Consider the following 10,588-nt stretch of genomic DNA (forward strand, 5'->3'; position numbering starts at 1 on the left):
TATTGATGTTCTAATCTTATCATAAACCATATGTTGTAACAGAAGAGGAATATATTAATCTTACGGGCCACTCAGGCCAAAAAATTTCTGATGTTAGAGAAGAGCAATCTGCCAGTGTAAAAATTGCTAGTATGCATCGTATTACCACCAAAGTGACCTAGAATAGTACAGTAGTTAAGACAGTTAAGGACTGAGATTGAGGCTCACACATGGTAGAAGATATACTTTTATTTCACACTAATATGTAGTGACAGTTGTTGACCCCATTGCAGGTCACAATGATGTTGCAGGCTTGTAGACAGGACAATGAGCACAGAGCGTCAGCTCCTCAGCCACCGTGGAATCATGCTAAAACTAAACTCCATCTGAACAAGCCTCAGAAGGCCCAATGGTACCGACAGAAAGCCGTATCATCCTCAGCTGATTGGTGTCATTGGATGCACGTATGGAGGGGCATGTGGTCAGCATGCTGCTGTCCTGGCTGTTATCAGTTTTCGTGACCAGAGCTGCTACTTCTGAGTAGGTCCTCAGTTGTTCTCACAACAGCTGAGTGCACCCCACTTGCCAACAGCGCTTGGTAGACAAAGACAGTCGTCACCCATTCAAGTGCTAGCCAAGACTGACAGCACATAACTTCAGTGATTTAGGCGGGAACTGGTATTACCACCACAGCAAGGCCATTGGCACCATGGAATCATACAGGCAGTGAAAATAACAACAGGTTTATTTTACAGAAGCTGTAGGCATCATCTTGATGTAGTATGTACCCCAGTGGCATGTGGTGGCCCTGGGCAGTGGTGCGTGCTTGGTTCAGCATGCAGCAGCAGTAGGCGACCACCAACATGAAGAGTCCAACTGGACAGGTGGCCACATAAGCAGCAATTTCAACACCTCAGCAAGTGTAGACCTGCAAACGCAACCACACAGTGGCAGTAAACTCCAGTGTAAGTCGACCACGCCGTTAGGCATAAACACAGTGACCAGCCAGCAACTAGCGGTGGACCTGGTGCAGGAAGCACCCAAACAAAGCTGCAAACCAAGGATCCTCAGTGTAGAATGCAGCTCAGTAGCATGCACACACAAGTCTGTGGTAGCGGACTGCATGTACACAGGGTGGGCGGTAACTGGGCAAAAGTTGGGTGCGGCTGGCACCTGAGCGTGAGTGGTAAGCTGTGGACACAGGAAGGCACCCTGGTGTCAGGTGATATCAGACTGCAGTAGGCCTCCAGCTGGAAGGCACCAGTTCAGCTCCTGGCAGCATCAGGAATAGACATGGCCTATAGACCAGTGGCTAGCTGAAGGAGCATCTGGTAGTACAGTTAAAACTGAATGACCATCATCAGGTTGACAATGGGCATGACATACATCTTGGATGTGGTACTTGAGGCTGCTGAACATGGCCCTTTTGTGTTGATCATATAGATTCCAGAAGCGGCACAGTGCCAGGCTCAAGCACAGTGTAACCCGGTCACCCCTGTGGTGTCCTGTCCATCTTACAATGCTGCATCGATAATGTTCCAATCCCGACAGCAGGTGGCATGGCTAAATGTGTGGTAACTGGTTTATTCTGGTGCCAAAGTGGAGAATTTCGTCATTTCATCTCAGCCCCTTTCCAGGTTCTGGCAGCGAAACACGGTGGCAGCCTTCTAGCTTTACTTGTTATGGATGTCAGTTTAGAAAGATAGTGACGTAACACATATTTTACATAGGGGTATATACTTTCAAATACAGCATAATAAACTGGAATATACTAATCTGCTTCCTGTTATTCATGCGTGTGTGACTCAGGACATGTAAGGCCAACAGAAAAACTTGGCAATGTAATTACTGTCCTCTTTATACATCTGCATTATTGGAAATGGTAGGCTGGTATCTCAAAGGTATGGGGACAAATCCTTTAATCATATGTTCTGATGTGGACAAGTGTAATTAGACTCTTTCCTTCTGTTGCACAGCAATACTGAGTTGTCCATGGAGTTTTGTAGCGGATGACTTTCTGTATGGAGAAAAAATCATATTGAATGGCCAGTGTGCTCCCAGGATTCAAATACTTTTAAAATATTTTGTATTCACTTGAAAAATCCGTTATAACAAGATTAGAACTCTTATGACTTTTCCTAAATCTACGGACTGCTCCTTTGAACACTGGCAAAATGTACCACCACAACCACAATTTTCCATTTTGCAGAGACATTTGAGTAATCTCTACAAATCCATGCCACACAGCCAGATTGAAAGAGAGCATTTAGACAAGTTAAGCAAAAATTAGAAAGCTAAGTCAAGGGATTGCACCGCAGTAAAAGCATGTCATTTCTGTAGCTTGTTTTCTGACTATCTGTAACAAACCAGTTGAGTTGGCTCAGTGCTCAAGGCACTGAACTCATGTACAGGATGAGTGAGGGTCAAATCCCTGTCCAGCCATCAACATTTAGATATTCCATGTTTTCCCTAAATCACCCCCTGCCCCCCATCCTCTTGTAGCAGATATCCTATAAAAGGTGTAAAAAATGTATGATCATAGTTTAAAGCAACATTCCTCATCAATAGAGGAAGAAAATACGTTATATAGATATGGGTTCATAAACACGTTATTTCCATGTTAGAGCTCAGTTTCTACTTCTCTTCTTAATTACATTAATCATGAGAAACATGTAGAAACAGAACATATCAGCATTACCTGAAAAATTTTCTTATGTGTTCAAAATACCCTTTTGGTTAGAATGTACATAAATTTAAATCTTTAGGCTCACAGCCAGTGTCTGTTGTTCCAATTGAATGAAGGTAATGTTGACATGTAATACTACACTTCATTGCTTTAGTAGCATCAAGCACATAGTATCAACAGTTTAGGTTGAGCTTCCACTGGAACTATATTGTTCCAACTAGTTGGAGGCCACACATGGTCGACTAATCCCAAGACATGTAGCAGCTTGGGCACATGCGCACTGCTTATGACCAAGTTGGCCATTAAAAGCCGGCTGACAGAGGGATCCTAGTGAAATGTGTTTGGTCAGACATAGTCATTGCAAGTGAGCACCTGTTATTGCTTGCTATTGGATTTGTTTTGTACTTAATTACCAACTATGGATGTAGAGAAGCTTATATTGTGAATGAGAGCAGGCCACTGTGAGATACGGATGACAACATATCACCTCCATGAGCTATGGAGCAAACTGCGGTTGAAAGCTGCAGAAGACATGAGGGTGGAAGGTAAGTAGAACCGCTGATCGTAACTTTGCAAAAAACATAATATTGTGCAATCGGATTTATTGAATACATGTCTTGGGACTAATTCATTTTAGCCAGGAGATCTTTGAGATTATCTTGTTTCCTCTACCTCTCAACTTCAGATATTTGCCTCACAGTGACTGCTCTTTAACATCACCCTCAAGATTCATGTGACTTAAAGATTGGAATACTCAACAGCAGAGTACTGTGTATCTGCCTGGCTTAATGGTCCATTTGTGAAAAAGATAGACATATAACTTAATAAAGCCATATTTTTTGGCAGTGGGTCAATAAGATTCCTTTCACATACTGGTTACCCATTTTGAGTAACATTCCTCCTGATGCCAGGCAGAAGTGTGTGTGCTAGTATGTGTTTACAAGAAGATTGTTGATAATGTCGACCTTTCAGTATTGAATGATGTAGTCCCTGTGGAGAGACAAAGATTAAGATCAAGACGTGCCACTCTCATCACAGCCAGCATTCTAACTGAAAAGGAATTCAGTGCCATCGATGAATGGAAATGCTGGTGCCAACAAAACTGTCCTGCACAATTCCTGATACTGTCCTGCATTGAAGGGAGAAACCCCATAGATTTGACTAGACTCAAGTAATCTGAACTATGGTGAACCACATCCGAATGGGCCATGGAAGATATGGAGACATTATGTACAAGTGGAACAAATCTTCATTACCGTCTTGTGACTGTGGTGCAGAACAGCAGACGGTTGCTCATGTTGTATCAACATATCCTGCACGTGCCTGCAAGGGTTCTTTCAAAGATTTCCTGACAATGATGAGTGGTGTGATAAACTATACAAAAGACATTGATATTTTCCTATATCTGTCATCATCCGTGTTATATTATGCTGGAGACCTGCGTTGATATGTTGTAGTTTACTAATGTTTGTGCATTTATAACTGTTCTTTGAATTCAAAACTCTTAACATGTGCCATACAATACGTAAATAAGTATTGAATACACGACTTTTTACTGGGAACCTAGTAATGACTTATGTGACTTAAAGTGTGCATTCAATAAACTGGCATTTCTCACCCTAAACCTTCTACCTAAAGTAATGTACTAGTGTTTAGAAAGAAGCAGCAGTTGCCACTAAACTGCAACAGACAATGGCATATGCTGTGTGACTCTTTCCCAGCATAGGCATAAATGTTGTTAAGATTGTTGGGTTTTGCATCAGATGGTGTTGCTGAAATTATAAAATATTTACAGAGAGCTCTTACGTATCACCTTCTGGCAGGGTTGCCAGATGTCCTGGTTTTCAGGACAGTCTTGGTTTCAGAGTAAAGAAATTGGTATAATGAAAAATACTTTCCGGGCAGCAGTTTGTCCCGGATTTCAGAGAAATGTGCTCTTATTATCTATTTTTGCTCCAAATTCTTGCATGGATCTACATTTCAACTCCAGCTGTTAAGCTAAATAATGGCAGTTTTTATTATCATAACTGACTGAGTCCCGTTCAGGTTATTATTGCATGGTGTTTGTGCAGTGACGTTACTGGGTTTCTATCATTGTCCCTTATCTCAGTTCAGTTTAAGCTTTGCAGCAACGTGGTTCTCTGTTTCTCTGTCTGCGTCGTATTGCAGTTAATTTGTTATTTAAGTGTTTGATTGTTTCAAGTTAACTCAAAATGCCAAAGAGGAAGTTTTTCATGCCAAGGAAAATATTCAGAAGAATGGTTCTTCATAAAACAAGCAAAAAGTGACTATGAAGCAGAATGTGTAATTTATAAGTAGTATGTTTCCGTTGCACCAGGGGGGAAGAGCAGATATTCAAGGATCATTTAGCTAGCATAAAGCACAAATCAAATGTGTACTCTGCTAGCACTTAAAAAAATGGACAGTTATTATGTTTCACATTCATTTAAACAGGGCAAATTAGTAACAGAGTTAGCAACATACTTTCATGCCATTAAACACCACATGCCTTTGAAATCAGTGGCTGTTCTTACAGCCTAAGCTCCAAACTTTTTAATGGATCCAAAGCAGCAAAAAAAATGATGGGCAGAACAAAATCAACAGCAATTGTAAAACCAGTCTTAGCACCCGACACTGTCAAAAGAATATCTGATAATCTTTCAAAGTTCCATTATTTTGTTATAGCTACAGATGCTAGTAATCACAAAGCCAAGAAAATATTTCTATTGATTGTTCAGTATTTTATACTGAAAAATGGAATTCAACTGAAATTATTTAAATTAACTTCTCTACCAAATGAAACTGCTTCTGTAAGAAGTATGTTTTGCATCACTGGCTTAGAGGAAAACAAAATTGACAAAAGTAAATGCATAGTGTTTTGTGGTGACTATGCCAACACTAATTATGAAGGAATACGACTAGCTGGTACAATGTTTCCGAAAAATATAAAAGTGAAGTAAACAAAAATCTTGTAGAGTTGAATGCCCTGCACACATATTACAAATGCTGGCCATGTGGGAAAATTTGTTATTAAACTTTTCAATTAAATTTCCATATACACAGTACAAAAGGAGTGTAAAAGAATGTTTTGGGTTTGTTGGCATAGAGTGTCATGCATTGTTGTCACGTATAAAAAAAAGGTGGTTATCTTTGTTGCAGAGAGAGAGTACTAAATTCTTCCTCTCAAAAGATAAAGCACCTTAATTTCTGAAAATTGTGTTTCAGAATCCAGTAAGTGAGCCATAATTATGGTTTTTCCAATGTCAGATGAGAGTATTTCATAGGCAAATACATAAACTTGAGAAGGCAGATAACAGTATTATAGAAGTAGTTGTGATTTTGGTAGATGTTGTCATAGCTATGGAACAGTGTAAAGAGGAAAAAATTTGTCCATTGAAAGTGGTATCTATCTTGCAGAAAACAGAGGTTGCATCAGCTAGGGATGTTCAGAAATTTCGTTCTGATATTGAACAGTTTAACGAAACATGCGGATTATTTAAAAAAAAAAAAAAAACTGGTCAACAAACTTCAAGGACTCTTCCACTCTTCCATTTTGATATGGATGTAGCTGGACTCATAGCCAATTTGGAATGAAGTGACAAGGACAGTAAAATTTCTGCAAGATAAAGGATTATCAGTAGATGATAGTGCATTGTTTGACCAGTTTTGCTTTCTCAACCAGTTCACTGAATCACAATACAGCAAGAATAGTGATAATTGGTCTAGCAGATCATGTCAAGAGAAATCGACCAATTTCTTTGAATGGTGTGGACACACAGGGCTGCACTGGAAATTACTAAATATTGGAGAATTCACTGTTAGTGTTTCAGAACATAGTGCTGATGTGGAAAGAATGTCCTCTCTCATGAATATTCAGTTGGCTGGGGAATGAAATAGATTACAAGTATCAACAGGTGAGGCAATAGTAAAATTTGTTTTTAATTATGAAGCGAGCTGTTCTGACTCTCTTATGATTATGCCATTCAATGGCAGGATCTTCTCTCTAAAGCTCAGAAATCGTATAAATACCAAATGTAGAAGAGAGCAGAAAATTTCAAATGAAATTTTGTTAGTTGTTTACAATCAAAACTCTGTATTTCAACATATTTAAATATTTAATTTTGTGTGTCACAATGGAAAGATGTTAAAAAATGTAACTGGGTGCCTTATTAATGAGAGCATTCAGATAAACGTACATCAGGCAGTTCCTCAACTCTGCGCCTGACTTATCAACTGTAAAGCAAATCGCCTGCTACTTGCATCACACACAGTGAATGAACTTACAATCAACTGATCAAAAATTGCAATGTAAACAGTGTACCGCTTGAGTGGGCCCACTAATATGAATGCCCTAGTAAGGAAGTGTGATTATTCTGACAATAATGGAATAGTGCCAGTTTTAAAACACACACTGCTAGGATAGTGAATAACTATCTGCACTGTTTCGAGGCTACTGCATTTGAATCTGTAAAGCTTCATATATCTGTCTAGTTAAGTGTTTTTTTTATATATATATTTTGGGAAAAGAAGAGAATTGGAAAAATACGCAGGCCTATTAGTTCACCAAAAATTTTTAAATTCGTGCTTCATGAATGTGAGTACTTCTGAGTGCAGATAACAGGTAAAACAGCAAATGTGTAACTGCACCTTTATATTCAATCTTTTATGCAGCTACATCCTGAACAGTCTTGTAACAGTAATGTGTTGTCTCTGCAGCTTTCTTCTCCTCCTCTTCCCCCTTTTCTTTTCCACAGCTACAACAGTTCCTACTTCTTCCCCCTTGAACATAGTGTGACTCATTGGCTGAAGGGCAGATGTTATCTGAGTTGCCTACTGTGAGCAGCAAGCTTCAGTGGTTCCCAATGTCCCAGCAAAAAGGGGCGATTTGCTTGCATCTTACACCTTCTGCGACCTTAAGAGAAGTCTCCCTGTTTCTGCTTCCCAAATTATGTCCATTTTTAAGTCAGTTTAAGAGAAATTATGGCCACCGTACCTTCAGGAGATGATGCTGACTGTCAGTTTTATCATCTGTAAGTGACCAACAGGCACACCATGGATATATTATGTAGTTTGAGTGTTACCAGTTGATGTGGTAAAGAAGAAATGGCATACTGGAGAAATGTTTTTCATAGAAAATGCATACAAATGTATACAAAAGAGTGAAGACATGGCACCTCTAGAGAACATCTCATCATGACTACACTTCCAAACTGTACTATTTTTGAATGAAACTGAACACAGAAGACTCCATGGGGACATCTCAGTTTTTGAAGAATAAATATCACACATTGCTGACTTTGAACTACAAAGTGGTTTTGCATTTTATGTATCACAAGAAGGTGAACTTACATCTGGTACATCACATGCATCTTCAGTGAGGAATCCACCATTGCTGAAGGTTCAGTCCAACAGATGCTCCTCAGTCACCAACTTCTATGCCAAGAAGCATGGAAGCACCGCCTAACCTGTCAATGGGAAATGTCGGCAACAAACTTGAGCTATGTCAAGTTGAATGTGATGACCCATTTCTATCAATAGACAAGGAGAAACCGAAATTTTTTTCCAGCAATGCTGCATTGAAGCAAGACGGCAATTACATGTTTTTAATGACACTGCTACCATTTTTAAAGAACATAACTACCCACTGGAAACTTGCAGTTTTTCCCAAACTGCAACAAGTTCTTCTTGATGAGGATCAATATGCTGTGTCTACCACCATCATATCCTATAGTATATCTCCTCAGTAATCAAGCAGTGAATGTTCGGGATACAGACTACCTGTGAGCTCTTTGTTTGAGAGAGACAGTCTATTCCGAGATATAGTGATACAAGTTGACAAATGTCAACTTCATTGATGTAAATGAAACAGTCCCTATACCAACTGTGACCACATACTGTCAAATTTTGTGGAGAACTGTACAGACTCATAAACAAAATGTTTTATCTGTTCCGTATGCGAGTACTATGATCTCTCCATTGGTACATATTTTTCATAAACTGTGTTGTAATACACTTTTGGAATATTATTATAGAACTAGCATTGTACAGTATTTTTTCATTTGTGGCCATTAAATGTATGTGCAAGTTATGCCAATATGAAACTCAAACATTCCTCAGGTTGTATAGTTTCCCTGAAATTCAGCTGTTTCATAATCACAGGCTGAATAGCTGTAAGGATATACTGAAACGTTGCTGTGTTAATCGTGTAGTAGCTGAAAAATTTTCCTGTTCCCTATTCAGCCTTCTTCAATTGTGTAGTATAGGGCTGACCCGGAACTTCGTTCGTTTTAGTTTGGTTCTTTGACTCATGAAGAATACATTTGCTAGGAATTACAAATCACTTTCCATTGTCCAATCAAGCAATTCAGTTGCCCCATGACTGACTGTGTCAGAGTTTACTCGGCTGAAGTGGACGAGTTTCAGTAGTCGGCCATAGATGTATGACCTTGTGGGTAACTTGTTAATCAGACGAATATGGCCCCAGTGGACATCCAGGCCATGTTCATCATCAACTGTGCAAGCATGTAGCATCAACTGTTTGGTGTTTTTCATGAACACGGTTTCCAGTGCAGTGCAGTGGAAGTGTACTCAAATGTGGAGTTGGCAGTTCCACATTTGTTGTATGGAGTATCAGATGGTAATGGCTGTGGTGATCAACATTTGTATCAGGAGAGATTTCCAGAATGACAGTGCCCTAACAAGACGACATTTGAAATAACTGATCTTTGTTTTAGGGAGTGTGGTACGCTTAAGCCTACTACTTGTGACTCGGGGAGGCATAGAAGAATCAGGACATCTCAATTGGAGGAGAAATTTTTTCATGCAGTTGCACCAATGCTAGTGTCATTGTAAGACAATTAGATACAACAAGTAATGTGGATCACATGACTGTGTGGAGGGTGATACAGGAGAACCTGCTGTATCTGTACCACCATATGCAGTGAGTGCAGGCACTACCAGCAGCTCATTTTCTTGCAGAGGCATACTTCTGCAGATCGTTCATTCAACATGTGTCAACCCTCATTTCAATACATATGTGCTGTTCACAGATGAGGCTTTGTACAAAGTAGATGATGAATGTGTTGAAGAGATGTAGAAACATAGCTCTAACATGAAAATAAAGTGTTTCTGGACCCATGTCCATATAACATAGTTTTTTCCTCTACATTTGAGGGCTGTTTCCTGAAAGTTTGGCCATACCTTTTTCTTTCACCCTATATATGTATGTATGAAGAATATCTAAAGCTGCCAAACAGGATAAAGCAATGAGTTCACTATGCCACAATCAAGCATGTTTGTTCCATTGTTTTGCAGCAGTATGAGCTTTGCGATTCTGTGGAAGAATCTCTGCAGCTTGGGTGCAGTAAAGACAAAATCAGAAACTGTATTTCAGGTCTTAGTTGATCAACAGAATGCATTTTATAAAATCAGCTCCAATGCTGTAAAGAACTGTCACCTGCAAAAAGCTCCAGACTGTATATCTAACCCTGACCCTTTCCATTTATTGCACATTACAATAAACACAGTGAGAAAAGCAATAATGAGCATTTCCTCTGAAGCGATAGTCAGTGACTATATCAGCAATAACATCATCAAGAATGTTGCAGATAGCTTAGTATGTCTTGACAGGCATATCTAATTTTTTCTCTTGTGAAAGTGATGTACCCCACTTGCATTGTACAACTTGTGCTGAAGAATGAAAACTAACAAACAACTTGTGATTAACAGGTAATCTTACCCACTATTTCCAAAGCCCTGGAACAGCCCTCAGCGGCTCAGAATTTGTTTGCTGGGTACAGGCTCAGCAATCCCAGGGTTCCTGAGCTGGGGACTGACACGTGCCGCCAGTCCTTTGTCACTGTAAGCTCTGGGCATGCTTCAGCAACCACTGTGCACCATGGCAGTGGAATGTTGTGTCACAGG

Source organism: Schistocerca serialis, chromosome 3 (assembly GCF_023864345.2).
Source record: "Schistocerca serialis cubense isolate TAMUIC-IGC-003099 chromosome 3, iqSchSeri2.2, whole genome shotgun sequence".
In the NCBI taxonomy this organism is placed as follows: domain Eukaryota; kingdom Metazoa; phylum Arthropoda; class Insecta; order Orthoptera; family Acrididae; genus Schistocerca; species Schistocerca serialis.